The sequence below is a fragment of the Protopterus annectens genome, chromosome 2.part1 (genome assembly GCF_019279795.1).
Source record: "Protopterus annectens isolate FY-2018-M chromosome 2.part1, PAN1.0, whole genome shotgun sequence".
In the NCBI taxonomy this organism is placed as follows: domain Eukaryota; kingdom Metazoa; phylum Chordata; order Ceratodontiformes; family Protopteridae; genus Protopterus; species Protopterus annectens.
In genome coordinates this window covers 1,240,462,630-1,240,478,324 of record NC_056729.1, presented here as the reverse complement: position 1 = coordinate 1,240,478,324, position 15,695 = coordinate 1,240,462,630, and the positions used below count along the sequence as shown (strand labels likewise).

Sequence of the window (15,695 nt, the reverse complement as noted above, 5' to 3'; positions counted from 1 at the left end):
GAGAACCCTGGCTAACCAGAAGTCCAGAAACCAATGTATAAAAGACAGACACAGGGCCTACAGCACATAAGCCTTTCTTTGTAAGTACCAACTCACACATCAAATGATACAAAACCACTAGTAATACTTCACTTTAGCTCTCGGGCTATGGCTCATTAGCCTAGTAGAAGAAATTTCAGAATGACTGTCTCAAGAGAAAAGTAATGGCTTTTAACTAAACATATTTTATTTTACAAGAATGACAAGCAGATATTTTATGTGCCATAAGGGGTTTGGTGCCTAAAAGTCACTCAAAGTGTAACAGCAAATCAATTATTTGGAACACTAGAAAATCTTCAACAGACTCCCAAGGGAAAAACACACACAATACGTGTCTAGAAATCATCATTACAGTATAATCAAAAATACAGCTGGCACACATCTGAGGCACTATTTCCTGTGCAGAATCTGAGCAAAGAAGCAACTGAGTCCTCATACTATTATTATTTTCTTTCATACTTTCCCTTACCACTAATCTGGAAAGAGGAAAAATATGAACCATTTGCTCTAATGTAAAATAAGGAACATTGCTATGTACAAGCCCTTTTCAAATAAAGTGGACAGATCATTTTATAGGTGTTCAAAAAGTACACAAAAATCTAAATGCCTTTGTGCACAACCATAACCCATATGGTAAGTGGTACGTAGCAAACCCTCCACACTAAAGTGTTCACCAGAGTGTCACAGAGATTTATACTCAGGCACTATCTGTGACCATAGGTTCACCTGTCAAGCTTACAACATACTAGCCTTCTAGAAGCTTGACTGTTGTTATGCTTAAGTTTCAGCATCTTTTTTTTTCTGAAGTACAGGTACAAGACAAAAGCCTTTTTGGCTCATTAACTTTATAGACAACAGCAAATTAAGGAGCATTGCTCTCTCCCAGCAAAAAAGTACAGTTGTCTAAGATCATACCATAACAGTAGATGTTGTACTTCTCACTGTTGCAGGATTCCTTGCTCCTGGAATATCTTGCCGAGGATAGCCAATCATCAGGCCAGCATAACAAAGCCTTTACATCTTCCGGGCATAGTACATTGGGGGTATGTATGATGTACTACTAGTATCTGATCCTCGGAACTGAAGTCCTCCAGAAGAACTAGACCAATTCCATGGGAGAGTAATAATATGTACATCCAAGAAGGGATGAAAAGAAGAAAGATCTCTCAGCCTGAAGGAAAAACAGCAGAAATAACAGTGGGTAGGAGGGAGGGACAGAATGCTGCAACAGTGAGAAGTGGGACATCTGTTGATGTGGTAAGATTTTACACAACTGTACAATTTCCTTCCTTATCACTGTTGCAGTATTCCTTACTCCTGAGAGGGTGCAAAAGCTACTGTAAAGTATGGAAGGAGGAAGCCCTCCAAAATCCATGAAGGATGGCCTTAGCAAAATCCACCCTGGCCCTAGAAATGACATCCAATTTGCAATGTTTAGTAAAAGTATGAACAGAGGACCAAGTAGCAGCTTCCAATATGGATGCAGTATCCAGACCCTTGAAAAAAAGCCCCAGAAGAAGTGACTGCCTGGTAGAATGACCACAGAGAGAAAAGTAACGCTGCTTGCCACGAAAACAGTAGCAAAAATAAATAATCTTAGAAATCCAGGAGGAGATGGTTTGCTTAGATACCATCAGACCCAATTTCCTAGCATGAAAGGAAACAAAAAGCTGCTCAGATTTTCTGATACGTTTGTTTTGTACAAATAATACCAGAGCTAAGTAAATACAAATTCAAGGTGTGAATAACCCTTTCACTAGGATTCTGTGGAGAAGGGAAAAAAAGGAAGATAAATGGTATAATTTAAGGACAAATCATTAACAACCTTTGGCATAAAAGGACTAGTATGAAGAGGCACCCTGTCATAGTGAAAAAGCAAAAAAGAGAGCTTGCAGTTCAGAGTCTCCCCTGGCTGATATAAGAGCCACCAACAATAAAGCCTTTAAGTACAAAGTTGTTGTAGGGAAGAAGAAACTGCAGGCCCTAAAGGGGACTGAGCTAAATTCTCAAGAACAAAATTAAGGTCCCAAGAAGGAGTAATTGGATTTCTTGGTGACCGAATATGAAAATGCCTTTTAAAAAAAAAATATTTGACTTCAAAATTAGAAGCCAAGGTGGATTCAAAGACAGAAACAGAAATGGCTGACAAATGAACTTTTAACAGATGAATATGCCAAGCCAAAGTTGAGTAATTCACACAAATTAGAAAGGACTGTAGAAGCCCAGAAAGAAAAAGGTCCTGGTCATACTTGAGACACCAAATTAAAAAATCTCTTCCACTTAGTCACAAACAATTTTCTAGTTGTGGGTTTTCTGGCCTCCTGCAAAATTTGAAGCACATTCTCAAAACACTGGTTCTAAAAAGAATCAATACCGTGTCACCCAAAGTGTCAACTGAAGGGTGGACAAATCAGGTTGAATGAGGGATCCCTTTTCTTATGTGAGAAGATTCATCCTGTAGGGTAACTTGTGATGACTGCTCTGGAAAGATAAAATAAAAGGGGTCCAGTGCTGTCTGGGCCAAAATTGAGTCACCAACAAGATTTCTGGGCATCTCCCACATAATTTTGTACAGGACCTTTTTAGTAGAGAAAGAGGGAATAGCATACAGAAACATCCCCTTCCAAGAAAAAGACATGGCATCTACTTTGCAAGCCAGGGGACTTGGCACTCTGGAACAGAACTGAGAAAGTTATCAGCTCAAAAAGGACGTGAAAAGATCTACCTGAGGAATATCCTACCAATGGACAATGTCAAGAAACACCTCCCTGTGAAGCATCCATTCCTGAGGATTTGTCCTGGACTTGTTCAAAGTGTCGGTCATCATATTTTGCTCTGAAGGAATGTAGATTGCCTAAAGAACCAAGTGATGGTGGACAGAAAAATCCCAAGCCTGAACAACTAGCCTGCAAAAAGGTAAGATTTTGTGCCCCCTTGCTTGTCAATGTACCACATGACGGCGGTATTGTTTGTAAAAACCTTTACAGGCCCTGCAACCTAAACTGAGTGAAAAGCCTGCATCTCCTTGATGCTGATATGGCCTGCCAGTTGTTGATGGGACCAAAGACCCTGGACTCTTCAGCTGTTAGAAGAGGCTCCCTGACAGTGTTCAGAAGCAGCTGTGTACAGCTCCTGAGCAGAGAGAGGAACCTGAAAAGGCAGCCCTGGATTCAGGAAAATCTGATGAATCCACCAGCAGAGCTCAAGCTTGAGACAAGACAAGAGAGGAACCAGATACTTCAGAGGTTGGCAGTGCTGAAGCCAAACAGTCATGAGACACCACTGAAATTTTCTCATGTTGAGTTTGACAAAGGGAACCATGAGAATGGTGGATGCCTTGTACCCTGTAGCTCAGAGAAATTCCGCTGAAGGAAGGACTGGAAGAGGAAGAAGGGACTGGAAATAAGCAGTCAAAGAGAGGACCTTGGGAGACGGAAGGCAAGCCAGCATTGGAATGGTCTGAATCCTGCCAACCAGAAACACTTGGTCCTGAGAGGGACTCAACAAAATACTTTTTGAGATTGTGACAGTGAGGGATAGATCCTAAAGCAGGAGCTGCTGAGAGAGGGTTTGAATCAAAAAGTCATCAAACTAATGGGATATTTGAATTCCCACAAGTCTGCAGAAGGCAAACACAGGGGGCAGACATTTGGCAAAGACCCTCAGAGCTGTAGAAAGTCTAACAAGCAAAGCAGAGAAGAGATAATGAGAGGAACAAACAGAAAAGTGTAAAAAAAATATCCTGATGAAAGGGTCAATAGGAATGGGGAGGTAAGTGTCCTTCAAATCCAGGCATACCAGAAAAGCGTGAGGATGCAAAACAGGGAAAAGTGTCTGTAGAGAGATGACATCCTGAAAGAAGGAGCCTTGAGAAAGGTGTTGAGAAGAGAGTTCCAGAATGGGTCTCCATGACCCCTCCTTCTTGGGAACTAGAAACATCCTGGAATAGAAACCTGTTCAGTACTGAAACAGTGTTAAAGGATGGATGGTTCCCTGTACCACCAAATCCTGCAGAAGAAAGGAACAAACCAAACAAAACCCAATATGGCTTCTTGATATCCATTACTTTTTCCTTTTTAAGTCTTTATTCAGGCCAATAAAGCCAAACCCCACTAGCTGTGGACATGCATGTGGCTATGAAACATAGTGAAAACTGTAGCTTGGCTAGGTTTTTCTTATAGGTCTGTGTGACCTTTTTATTTTTGGATTGTATGTTAGTTGGGATATTTTGCAGACACCTTAATGGTTTAGGACATCAGCTGGATTTAAAGACCCTGTGTTTCTGAAGTATAACCAAACAATCCACTTATGATGTGCTAACAAGGTCATAAGAAGGCCAAAATATGCATGTCCACAGCTAGTGGGGTTTGGCTTTACTGGCCTCAATGAGTCCATAAGACTTTAAAAGGGAAAAATTATGGACATTCAGAAGCCATATAGCTGAAACAACTGATGTCCTTAAGGGTTCATTTGCACATGTTCTATAGGCCTTTATTACAGGTTTAAGGTATCACACAATGAAAACTCTAGCTTGGCTAAGGTTTTCTTGTAGTTTTTACCAATTAGTTTGCCTGTGAGACTTTTTTTACACTTTGGATTTTATATATATATATATATATATATATATATATATATATATATATATATATATATATATATATATATATCAATAACCTTTCTGGAATGCCATTACAACATCAATCTTGTTCTCTGATGGTGAATGACCTTCTGATATCAGACACTACACTGATGGCTCACTTCGGCACCTTCACCAATAATGCCTAATTCTCATTTGACTTCAATATCCTCAAAGTATCCCTGTCTAGCTTTAGCATTAATATCCAATTAATAATATCAATATAGTTAATATCAGAAAAAGTACACAATGCTCTCTGGAGCATCTTAGCATATAGAGTAACAGCTGGTACTATGGTCTTGATGATGGCCCACTGAAACTGTTGCAATCCATAGCGTATCTTAGGAAAGATGTCTTACGCCATCTCTTTCACGTTGGAAATAAAGTTACCCCTATTGTCTACACATGTAACCTCCTCAGCAAGTACACCAGGCTTGTGGTTGTCAGGAGTGTACTACTGCCAACCTTTGAGTACTCCTTACATATCAATGGCTCCACCTCTTCCAAAAATCTACAGAAACTCCAAACACTTCAGAACTGCATCTGTTGCTTTACTGCTTGGGCCAGGAGGAAGCTTCAATATTACCTTCTGAACAAGCAATCATGTCAGCTATCAATTCATCTCAGACTTACTTTTCTTTATACCACTCTTTTATACAAACTCCTCTTTGTACAGCACTGTGAGCCCCTACACAAGTTTATTACTGTGAAATCGTATTCCCTTCTTCTTAGATCTCTCACTTCCACTCTTCTCCCTCTTAACACCCCCCACTTTTCTCTACTGCCTGTACTGACAGAGCTTTCTGTCACTTACATCCCACAGTCTGTAACTTTCTTCCTTTATCAGCTCCCTTGATATTTCTCCTTCTCTAAACAACTGAGGACGTGGTTAAAGAACAACGGTGAATGCAGGTGCACCCGGTGTGTAACTTAACCATCTTAAGTAGGTAAATATTTTTGCTGTGGATTTTAAAGATTATGAGTCACTAACCTTACTGCTTGCACTAACCTACAAGACTGCTTTCTGCAGTATAGTACAAAGCAGTGCTAATGCTGTGCTTCCTCTGTGTATATGTGCATCACATCCCACCTATAATACTCTGTGAATATACTGTACATTGTGTTTTTGTTTGTTGTTGTGTTACCTTTTCTCTACAATGTATATTGTATATTTTAGCTTTACTCTAAACTAAGTTGTGAATAAAAAGGGACCTCTGCAGTCCAATTTCCTTAAAATAAAATAGAACAAAATAAAATAAACACAAGTGCTTCAGGATAACATGAAGATTCTGACACGATACTTCTTCTTCTTTCGGCTTTCCTGGTTAGGGGTCGCCACAGCAGATCACCGTCCGCTCATGATTGGCAGTGGAGTTTTACGGTGTTGAGTTGCCAGCCTGGCGCCCAACCTTCCACAGAAGGCACACACACTCATGCCTAGGGCCAATTTAGTGTGTCCAATCCACCTACAGCATATCTTTGGGATGTGGGAGGAAACCGGAGGAAACTCACGCGACCACAGGGAGGACATGCAGACTCCGTACAGAAGGCACCCCAGCAGAGGATCGAACCAGAGAACCTCTTACTGTGAGGCGGCAACGCTAACCACTGCACTACCGTGGCAGCCCCAAGATTCTGACAAGACACTGGTTTTGGTAATACATAGTCCAAACTGCATGTTCTGCTCAGGAAAGCACTGCATGCATATTTCATGATGGTACTAGAGGTTATAAAACTTCTGCAAACTTGCTGTGCTGTAATATCCACACCTAACAACACATGCCTAGTTAACTCATTCCCAGCAATGGAGCTGTGGAAGTTTGCACTGTAACTTCCAATGGGCAGAGCCTAAGCTTTTTTGACAGAATCAAATTATGTCCTCACATTTCAAACATATATTCATATCTCTAGAACCACAGGGGTTATGAACAAACCTTTCCAGTGCAGGGGCGCAGCCAGAAATTTACATTTTGTACCGAAACCTAATGTTGCTGCCTCTACCACCCTCCTAGCATTTTAAAAATGGACTCAACCCTCAAAATGCTACCCCCATTACATGGAGGAAGGTGATACATTACTTTCAACTGTTACCATTTATTCCCATGAAAAGCTGTTTTTACAATTGTATTCCTTTTATACAAGCATTCTTTGTATGCCTCTGCACTCTAAATTTTAATTTGCACAGTTCTAAACATTGTGTTTTTTGGGTGTTGAGGTTTCCAAGAGATACTCTGAAAAAAAATGTACTCACTTGAGTACACTGAGTATGCCTGATTACACCCTTGCGGTGTACCTCAATTTGGGATCTTAAAAAGTTCATGTTCCTCAACATTCCACATTGACAGGGTCTGTCGCACATTCAGTGTTAGGAATTTTTTTATCCATGGTAAATAGAAATGAATCATATTAATTCATTAAAAAGATCTTTTTTATAACTAAATCCAGCATATTTTAACTATCATATGACCTTCCTATTTGAAGTGGTTAGTAGTAAGTCACTAGTAAGTGTTGCATATTTTTGCCATTTGTTCCACTTTATGATGGCTAGTGTTCCTCATACTGGAGGTTGAGACCTATGGTTATGAAAGACGTAGCAATGGCAAACTTTTCAGCATAATCTGTTTTTATAATTTTAGTATTCTTTAGATTCTAGGTCCTAAACTGGATTTTATAAGTCATGGTATACATAGTGAGACAGATTCAATAAAGCCTACACTAAAGTAATGTCTTTCGGCTTTTCCCGGTTAGGGGTCGCCACAGCGAAACTCCAGTCCACTAATGACTGGCAGTGGATTTGTACGATGCCGAGTTGCCAGCCTGACGCCCAACCTTCAAAGACGACACACTCATTAAAGTACGCACCTATCTGCATGTCTTTATTGTCACTCGACCGCAGGAAGGACATGCAGACTCCACACAGAAGGTGCTCCAGCTGAGAATTGAACGAGAGAATCTCTTGCTGTGAGGCAACAACGCTAACCACTGCACCACCGCAGCACCACTCAATAAAGCCTACATTGTACATAATATGTATTCAAGAACATTCTTATCACATTTTTTGTGCTTTCTAGTCACTCAGAAAGATTACACTAGGTGTACATGTAGTCCACACTTTGTAGTAAGCTTTTTGAATCCATGTCAATATTTAAAGCTGCATGAATATCAGTAGGAAAATAAAATTAGGAGGAACAAGGTGTGAGTTATGTTAGTGTTGTCTGTTCACTCAGAATGGTGTACACTTAGTATAGGCAATATTGACAGAGTAACTATTAAACACTAAGCACACCAATGAATGCAGGGTCGCTGGCAGTATAATTCCAAAACCAACGTAATAAGTCCACGCTGTGTAGCCAACCAAAACAGCAATCCTCTAAATTCAGAGACACTTCTCGTTAATTAATAGTGTTACGCAGCTTCAGCTTCACTCCAGAACAAAAAATAATGCAGTTTGAAAAACTCCGGTTTATTAAACACGTTAGCGCCTTCACCTACAGGCTTCATCAGACGTACAAACACATACTGCTCTATAAGAGTTTAAATACATACTGAGTAAACCCTATTGGTTGAGGTTAACAATTAAATATACAAAAGCTGTTAGCTACATAAAGTGCTAGTGACTATGCGATCCCATTAAAAGGACAAAAACAATTTATGTAAACAAGTATAATCAAGCTATGCATGAATTATATACAAATATATGTACTTAAGAACAGGAAATGTCAATGAAACATAAAACAATCGCATAAATACTTGCATAGAATGTATGCACTTAAGGACAAAATGTTAATAAAACATAAGCCAATCACATAAATGCTTGCGTAGAATAAATAAATATATATATATATATATATATATATATATATATATATATATATATATATATATATAGTAGTTGACATCAAAGGCACTCCTAAAAGCATATCTTAACAGGTATCAGATGACATCTACTACATACTAATAAAAACTACACTACATGATTAAAAATCTCTAAGTGCATAAAAACAAATCATAAATATGCAAAGAGTTAATCCAGCTCTAATACAAATGCTGTATGACTAATGGGTCCTTCTTATGTGTATGCCATGACCAATATCGAATGACATCTACTGCATCTTAATAAAAACTGCTCTGCATAGATAAAAATAGAAGTCTCTCTTAAATGCATAAAAATATTTATCAAAAACAATTTATACAACCAGTTATTCCTGCTCATGATAACACAAATGCTGCATAGCTAATGGGAAGCTTACTAAGGTGAAATCTCCATATCTCAGGGGGTGGATGTATGACTATGTTTATCCATATTTCATCTCTTAGGCCTAAAACATCTCCTTTTCCTGAGTATGGGTTTAATATTAACCCTCTCATTAAGGCCCGGGGGGCTATCTGACTTACACCTAATAATCCATCGCATCTCACATTCTAGGGTGTAATTAATCAAATCACCACCTCTACTGCTCTCATGGATTGTCTGTATTACAAAAAATAAAAAAGTATGTTCAGCTCCTAGGCGCTTTACATGTTTAGCTAGGTCATTAGTTTCTGTGCCAAGTCTGATATGATATAAATGCTCCCTGATTCTCTCCCTCAGGGTCCTATTAGTTTTTCCAATATAAAACGAGGTACAGGCTTGGCACCTAGCTAAATAAACAACATTTTTGCTCATACAGTCAGTCCCTGTATTAAACTCATAAACCAACTTATTACTAGGATTAACAAAAATAGTATCAGTACCTATAGCTACGCACTGGTTACACCTTCCACAGGGTATTGTGTTATAAACACAGTCAAAATGTTGCACCCTCTCTCCTGCAACCTTCTTATAGCATAGCATGCTTCTTAAATTTGGTTTATTCTTGTACACAACCCTAGGTTCTGGACCAACTAATTCACTTAGTTCACGATCCAGACTGAGTACCTTCCAGTATTTGGTTAGGGAATTCCTAATGTGTATTGCATCTTTGGTATAAAATATAGGAGCTCTCAACACCTGTGCTACTTCAGTGCTCATGTCATCTGTTCTCACTGCTCCTTCAGAGAAATAAGGTTTAGCTGTAGTGGATCTAAGGGCATCCACATCCCGCACCATGTAGTCAAACACTTGATCAGTATAGCCTCTCTCAAGGAACATGTTCCTTAGCTTAACCAACTCTTCCTGGTATCCTCCATTACTGGGGTTGAGTCTTGAGGCTCTCATTAATTGCCCCTTCAGAACATTATCAAACACATATTTGGGGTGCATACTCTGACAGTGTAACAGAGTATTCTTATAACACAGCTTCCTATGAATGGACGTATTCAAAAGCCCACAATGTAACCTATTCATGGCAACATCTAGGAAGGAAATGGATTCCTTTGAGTAGGAGAGGGTAAACTTCAAGAAATTGGTAGAAATATTAACCTCCTCCACATACAATAATAAGGACTCAACATCCCCTCGCCATATCAAAAAGAGGTCATCCACAAACCTCTTATAAAACCCCACCTTCTCCTTAAACTTATTTGTCCTGAACAGAAAATCCTCTTCCCAATATGCCATGACAATGTTGGCGTAGCTATTGGCACACGGAGTGCCCATAGCTACGCCATCTCTCTGCAAAAAAACAGAGTCACCAAACATGAACAAATTGTTGTGTAATATCGTCTCCATAAACAAACACAGCATATCTATCTTCTCATCAGTAAAGGAAGAATGTGCTTTCAGAAACCTCTGCATATATGTAATCCCCACATCATTCGGAATCACGGTGAATAAACTCACCACATCTAGAGTCACTAATATGTACTCACATGAATCATCAAGTTGTTTCAAATAATCATATAATTCAATCAAGAAGTGTTTACTATCTCTAAATATGTGGGACTGCTTCTACTAATGGTCGAACAAAATGTTCAATATAAACAGACATCGGTTCCGTTAGCCACCCCTGGCCTGCAACTATGGGTCTCATGGGTGGTCTTAACAATGATTTATGCACCTTAGGGAGGCCTTGTATAATAGGTAATCTTGGGTTATGGACTTTCAAATAATTATATAAGTCAGTGGAGACTGTCCCTGATAACAATAGATCATCCAATATGTTATAGACATTGAACACCATCTCAGTAACCATAGCCATACTAGCTCGTAAATAAAAAATCTCTTCATTTAAAAGATCACACATAATGTCATTGTAACCATCAGTATCCACTATTACTATAGGGCCTCCTTTGTCAGCTGGCCTAATAATAATGGACGTATCAGTTCTTAATGTATTCAGAGCTTGTCTCTGATGAAAATTTAAATTAGATGCATATCTGGATTTAGTCCCGGTCTCAAAATACAAATAAATATCTTCCTCAACAAGTCTAGAAAAGACATCCAATAAAGGGTGCAACTGAGGTACATACACACTGTTAGGACGAAATCCCAAATCCATCCTACCTATGGCATCCTTGCCATAGTCTAGTTTCAGTTGTATATTTCTAACGAAGGTCTTGACATCTAAAATAGAGTTGACTAAGTCACCTTTGCTAGTAGGTATAAAACTTAGACCTTTATTTAATACCTCAACCTCATATTCAGTAAGTACCCTTCCTGAAATGTTAATAATCAACGTATCCCAGTTCTTTCCCACATTTTCTTTAGAGTTGGGCCGTGCTGTTCGTTGCCTGAGCCTTTCCTTTTTTGACGGCCCCTGCTCATGGACCTCTGTCTCGCAGTATATTGTTGCTGTGCTATGGGGAAAGGGGTACAAGCAGCCTGTGCTTTGGAAAGTTGGTTCACAGCAACAGTGGCCAGTACCCTCACTACTGCATCAGTATGCACATTGCTAGTATTAGTATTAGAATCACCTACACTTATACTGACATTCTGTACATTGCCTGAATCAACAATAGGTATAGAAACATTGCCAAAAACAGCAGGTTGTAAATTCACCTTATCTCCTGAAGCCATATCATCTACAACCCTCTCTAATATAACAGGATTATTTACATTACTCAGTCCCACTGCATTGTTAGACATTGCTGGCGTATTAACAGCCCTGTTAGCATTACTAACAAAAGTTCTATTATCATGAGTCCTTGGCCAAGTAAAAACATTATTATTTTTGAAATCCTTGGCATCTCTTAATATTTTGGTCTTCTTTTGCTCCAATAAACGCTTCTCAAAAAGGGAAACGTTATCGAGCACTTTATCAAGTCTCAAGTCAGTGTTAGTGCTGTCATCCTTTGCTCTAATACGCTCATAGATATCATTTATAGACTTCTTTAAAGTCTCCTCCTCAGTAGAATGGAAGTCTATCAATAAACGCATGTAGTTAAAACTCAACTCTAAGTTGAGTTGCTGCCATTTGTATAAAAGCTCAGGAAATACATTATCTGACGTGGGCATCTGAAGTATGCGAAGCCCACGCGGTACAATTCTCTTTGCCAGACATACCTCAAAGTGCTGGCGCTGAAGCTGAAGTCTCTTCAATTTGAGAAAGTCTAATTCCAAAAGATTAAGGTCTTCTGTTATGTTAGGAATATTTTCGTCGTTGCCTTCTACGTTAGAGGTATCCAAATGCGGCTCGTATAGCATTAACAGATTGTCAGTACATTGAATGCAACTCCTAAAGCATTCACCCTTCCGATTGGTCAAAACTGACGTCGTCGGAACATAAGGCAGTTCTACGTTACTATCAAGGTTGTCTGCCATTCTCCTGGGCCTGCTTTCTAGTCACTCAGAAAGATTACACTAGGTGTACATGTAGTCTACACTTTGTAGTAAGCTTTTTAAATCCATGTCAATATTTAAAGCTGCATGAATATCAGTAGGAAAATAAAATTAGGAGGAACAAGGTGTGAGTTATGTTAGTGTTGTCTGTTCACTCAGAATGGTGTACACTTAGTATAGGCATTATTGACAGAGTAACTATTAAGTTTGTAATATTTTGTAAACAGCTTACTAATCTCTTTTGTTCATCCAGCTGAGAGGATTCATAGGAGACTAAGCACTTATGTTTGTGATACTTGATTGTTAAAATACTTAGAAAAACATAGCATTTATGACAATATAAGTAAATATTATATGATCAACAATATCTCTCTATCAGCACTAGACAGGGGTGATATATGAACAAAGTTATATATGTTTTAACATTAAATTTTCTAATACTCCATGTATCACGGCTTTGGAATATGAACAAGCAATATTTGATGCCTACAGGCATCACTAGGATGTGATTAGAGAAACATCTGGAGGTGTAACTCAGAAGTAATGAGTTAACTACTCTTTCTTAAGCATAACAGCTCCAGTCAGCCTTGCAGGAATGTATAAGATCCAGCCAAAACCTCAACTTCAAACACCTTATTAGCTATCTCAAAAAGCCTGTGTCTCTCCACTTCCCGTAAGTGAGTGAACTCATATGCCTCCAATAAACACTCCCAAGTTCATATAATCACTTGGACATCAAATAAGCCAATGTGCTACAAAAACATGTCCAAGTTTATTGACCCTACTAAGCATATCCCAACCCATCTCCAACTCTTTTAAAACAACCACCCAACATTTAACTCTCTAGGAAATTTCACCTGTTAATTCATCTTCAATGACTCTTCTTTATATAAAAGTGTTGCTCAACTAGCCCTTCATCTCTCTACTCTAACAGCCCTACCTACTCCAGCAATCCTTCTATCGACTACTACATAAATGCTTGTACTGCATATTTAAGATTCAAACATCCTACTGTAATATAATCCCCTCAGAAACACCCAATCCTTCCTTTAAACACCAACATTCGGTTCACTGCTTCTGCAATGAGCTGTGCCCCACAAATATTCAGATAAACAGCAGTATTACACAGCCTGCCTGCTACTCAACCTTATCATATGGTACCCACAAATTATCCCACTTGGATCAAACCCCCCCCCCCCCCATGAAGCCCATTATGCTTTCTTGACTTATCTGAGCTCACATCACATTAACTCAGCTACAAGTTCTTGAAAATGATACTTCAGTACTTACAAATGCATGTAAGGTTATTATATTATGAGAAAATGTGACAACATCCCCTAACTCCTTTAACTTCACTGTTTTCACTATGAGGCCACTGCATCTCAGAGAAAAAGTGATAGCCAAATAATTGGCCTGAAATTGTCCATTAAAACGACTTCAAATGTAAAAGTCATGGGCAATCAGAATCGCCATATAGCTGAAACACCTGATGTTCATAAGGGTCATTTGCATATATCCCATGTGCCTCTGTTACAGGAAGTTTGGGAGGTCACTCGCTGGAAGCTCTAGCTTGGATGGAGTTTTCATTTAGTTTTTTCTAGTATATAGAAGCATGGAAAGCAGCAGCTGCAGCATCAAAGAGGAGAGGGACCAAATGTGGGAGAAGTTTGGTGACGTCAAGAAGAAGGACACTGGGATAGCCTATAAAAGGTTGTAATAAACTATCTGGTGACACAAGAGGAGGTGGCAAGACAATGTCCAGACTGTTATCAATAAGGATTAAGAAATAATGACTGTGTTGTGGATACTTCGGGAAATAGAAGGAATATGTATTAAGGAACTCCTGGACCTGGTTCCTATGCCCTCCCTTCAGGAGGCAGTGCTAGAAGGGACTGATGGCACTGCACCCACTGTGATAGTTAAAAGTTCTACTGTGCAAGGCTACAAGACTGGACACTGTTGTGATGCCATGTCTAGCATCCCTTTTCAATGTTGCAAGGAGGGTAAGAACAGTTTCTCTAGACTAGCCAACTGAGGTGTATAGCCCCATTTTCAAAGAGGTGTTAGGAGGGTGTGTTCCACTTAGACAGGTACCATTCTCATCATCTTCACCCGAAAAAGTGAATATCAGACTAACAGAAAAGTCCAGCCTCTAATCCAGGAGGAACAATATGGATTTGATTCTGACTGCAGAACAGTACATCAACACTTTGCCTCTACGCAATACTGTAATTGTTTCAGTATGGTGTTCATGTTTTGTGGACCTGAATAAAGCATATGTCTCTGTAATCTGGAATATGTTGTGGAAGGTTCTACAACAATATAGGGTCCCAGGACTGATGTTGTGTACCATCTGGTCACTATGTTTTCAGAGGAACAGTTGTCAGCATTTTTAGCATTAAGTACAATAAAACAATCATAGGTAGTATCTCGGACAAGGATGATGCTTGCCTCCATTTCTGTTCATGATTTTAATGGACAGACTATCGAGGAACAGTTGAAATTTGAAGAGTTTCCCGTTAAGGGAAATCAGGGTTGCATTTGTCTGCTAATGACACTAGTCATCTTAGTCTAAAGTGACTGTAACCTCCAGTGTGCAGTGAAGCAGTTTACCACCAAGTCTGAAGCTGCTGGGATGAATATTGGCACCTCGATAATCAGAAATCATGTTCCTTTTCTGGAAATCTGACAATCGTTATTTATAGGGAAGGAAGGTAACTACCTCAGGTGAGCAATAAATATATTGGGGTTTTGTTCATAATTATGAGTACAGGTAACAGAAGCTTGATCAGTACATGCATGCAGTGGCAACATTACTTCAAGCATCATATCATAAAGTGGTGGGTAAAGCAAAAATAGGGGTTATACAAGAAACTCTCTGTTGACTAGTCTGTATTTCCCAACTCCCACAATTATTCACAGTCATGGGAAGTAAATGGAAAAAATATGAACACAGTCAGGAGCAGCAGAAAGAGGAGGTCCTTTACAAGGCAGTTGGGCTCTTTTTCTGTGACAAAGAAAGGAGCTCCACAGGTTGTAATGACCTTGAAGTAGAGCAAATGCTTTTTCCAGGTTCAAAGGAACCGGCGGGAGAGCCTTAGGCAACTAACGAGAATGCTGTTAGGTTCTTCCTGTGGCATGTGTGTCAATCAAGTTCCACAACAGGAGGTGCTGAAGCACACCTAGGACAAGCGGGATAAATTATATCTCTAATCACTAGTACAAATGCTTTACAAAAAATTGATAGACAAGTGTCTGCTGCTCTCATTTTACTTACTCATGTGGCCACTCTTTTCATAGTTCTGCCAGCACAACATTAAT

General features: G+C 39.2%; 1 protein-coding gene across 1 annotated transcript in view; it reads right to left on the bottom strand.

Moving 5' to 3' along the window:
- LOC122794961 (HSPB1-associated protein 1-like) overlaps positions 1-15,695 on the bottom strand; it is a 477,584-nt gene that overhangs the window by 404,736 nt on the left and 57,153 nt on the right. The window lies entirely within an intron of this gene.